Below are 3,395 nucleotides of genomic sequence, written 5' to 3'. Positions count from 1 at the left end.
GAGAGAGAGAGAATCTCAGGGGCAGAAGATACCATAGAAAATATTGACACAACAGTCAAAGAAAATGCAAAATACAAAAAGTTCCTAACCCAAAATATCCAGAAAATCCAGGACACAATGAAAAGACCAAACCTAAGGATAATAGGTATAGAAGAGAGCGAAGATTCCCAACTTAAAGGATCAGTAAATATCTTCAAAAAAATTATAGAGGAAAACTTCCCTAACCTAAAGAAAGAGAGGCCCATAAACACACATGAAGCCTACAGAACTCCAAATAGATTGGACTAGAAAAGAAATTCCTCCCATCACATAATAATCAAAACACCAAATGCACAAAACAAAAAATATTAAAAGCAATAAGGGAAAAAGGTCAAGTAACATGTAAAGGCAGACCTATCAGAATTATACCAGACTTCTCAACAGAGACTATGAAAGCTAGAAGATCCTGTGCAGATGTTATACAGACCCTAAGAGAACACAAATGCCAGCCCAGGCTACTATACCCAGCAAAACTCTCAGTTACCATAGATGGAGAAACCAAGATATTCCATGAGAAAAACAAAATTTACACAATATCTTTCCACAAATCCAGCCCTACAAAGCATAATAAATGGAAATTGCCAACAAAATGAGGGAAACTACACCCTAGAAAAAGCAAGAAAGTGGGGCTGGAGAGATGGCTCAGTGATTAAGAGCACTGACTGTTCTTCAAGAGGTCCTGAGTTCAATTCCCAGCAACCACATGGTGGCTCACAACCATCCATAATGAGATCTGATGCTACAGTGTACTTAGATGTAATAATAAATAAATCTTAAAAAAAAGAAAAAGCAAGAAAGTAGTCTTTTTTCAACAAACCCAAAAGAAGTAGCCACACAAACATAAAAATAACATAAAAAAAAAACCCAGGAAGCAACAATCACTTTTCCTTAATATCTCTTAACATCAATGGACTCAATTCCCCAATAAAAAGACATAGACTAACAGACTGAATATATAAACAGGAACCAGCATTTTGCTGCATACAGGAAATGCACTTCAGTGTCAAAGACAAACACTACCTCAAAGTAAAGGGCTTGAAAACAATTTTCCAAGCAAATGGTCCCAAGAAACAGGCTGGAGTAGCCATTCTAATAGCGGATAAAATCAACTTTCAACCAAAAGTCATCAAAAAAGATAAGAAAGGAAGGAAGGACACTTTACATTCATCAAAAGAAAAACCTACCAAGAAGAACTCTCAATTCTGAATATCTATGCTCCAAATGCAAGGACACCCACATTCATAAAAGAAACTTTACTAAAGCTCAAAGCACACATTGCACCCCATACAATAATAGTGGAAGACTTCAACACCCATGCTCAGCAATGGACAGATCAGGGAAATACAAAACTGAACAGAGACACAGGGAAACTAACAGAAGTTATGAAACAAATGGATCTAACAGATATGTATAGAACATTTCATCCTAAAGCAAAAGAATATACCTTCTTCTCAGCACCTCATGGTACCTTCTCCAAAATTGACCATACAATTGGTCACAAATCAGGCCTCAACAGATATAAGAAGATTGAAATAATTCTATGCCTCCTATCAGATCACTACAGATTAAGGCTAGTCTTCAATAGACACAAAAGCAACAGAAAGCACACATACACATGGAAGCTGAACAAGGCTCTACTCAATGATAACTTGGTCAAAGAAGAAATAAAGAAGGAAATGAAAGACTTTTTAGAATTTAATGAAAATGAAGGCACAACATGCCTAAACTTATGAGACACAATGAAAACACTGCTAAGAGGAAAACTTTTAGCTTTGAGTGCCTCCAAAAAGAAACTGGAGAGAGCATACACTAGCAGCTTAACAGCACACCTGAAAGCTCTAAAAAAAAGAAGCATACACATCCAAGAGGAGTAGATGGAGGGAAAAAAGTCAAACTCAGGGCTGAACTCAACCAAGTAAAAACAAAAAGAACTATACAGAGAACCAAACCAGGAGCTGGTTCTTTGAGAAAATCAACAAGATAGATAAACCCTTAGCCAGACTAACTAGAGGGCATAGAGACAGTATCCTAATTAACAAAATCAAAAATGAAAAGGAAGACATAAAAACAGAAACTGAAGAAATTTTTTAAAAATCATCAGATCCTACTACAAAAGCCTATACTCAACAAAACTGGAAAATCTGGATAAAATGGATAATTTTCTAGACAGATACCAAATACCAGAGTTAAATCAGGATCAGATAAACCATCTAAATAGTCCCATAACCCTTAAAGAAGTAGAAGCAGTCATTAAAAGTGTCCCAACCAAAAAAAGCCCAGTACCAGATCAGTTTAGTGCAGAATTCTATCAGACCTTCAAAGAAGACCTAATACCAATACTCTTCAAACTATTCCACAAAATAGAAACAGAAGGAACACTACCCAATTCATTCTATAAAGCCACAGTTACACTGATACCTAAACCACACAAAGACCCAACAAAGAAAGAGAACTTCAGACCAATTTCCCTTATGAATATTGATGCAAAAATACTCAATAAAAGCTGGGCGGTGGTGGCCCATGCCTTTAAGCACTTGGGAGGCAGAGACAGGCGGATTTCTGAGTTCAAGGTCAACCTGGTCTACAGAGTGAGTTCCAGGACAGCCAGGGCTATACAGAGAAACCCTGTCTTGAAAAATCAAAAAAACAAAAAACTTCAATAAAATGCTTGCAAACCAAATTCAAGAACACATCAAAATGATCATTCACCACAATTAAGTATGCTTCATACCAGGGATGCAGGGATGGTTTAATTTACAGAAATCCATTAATGTAATCCACTACATAAACAAACTCAAAGAAAAAAAACAATGATCATTTCATTAGATGCTGAAAAGGCATTGAACAAACTTCAGCATCCCTTCATGTTAAAAGTCTTGGAAAGATCAGGAATTCTAGGCCCATACCTAAACATAGTATAAGCAATAAACAGCAAACGTCAAACTAAATGGAGAGAAACTTGAAGCAATCCCACTAAAATCAGGGACTAGACAAAGCTGCCCACTCTCTCCCTATCTATTCAATATTGTACTTGAACTTCTAACTAGAGCAATTAGACAACAAAGGAGGTTAAAAGGATAAAAATTGGAAAGGAAGAAGTCAAAATATCACTATTTGCAGATGATATGATAGTATACTTAAGTGACCCCAAAAATTCCACCAGAGAGCTCCTAAACCTGATAAACAACTTCAGCAAAGTGGCTGGATATAAAATTAACTCAAACAAATCAGTAGCCTTCCTATACTCAAAGGACACCCTTACACAATAGTCACAAACAATATAAAATGTCTTGGTGTGACTCTAACCAAACAAGTGAAAGATCTGTATGACAAGAACTTCAAGTCTCTGAAGAAAG

Source organism: Mastomys coucha, chromosome X (genome assembly GCF_008632895.1).
Source record: "Mastomys coucha isolate ucsf_1 chromosome X, UCSF_Mcou_1, whole genome shotgun sequence".
NCBI classification, from domain to species: Eukaryota; Metazoa; Chordata; class Mammalia; order Rodentia; family Muridae; genus Mastomys; species Mastomys coucha.
The sequence above is the reverse complement of the archived record's forward strand: the minus strand, read 5'-3'. Positions refer to the sequence as shown.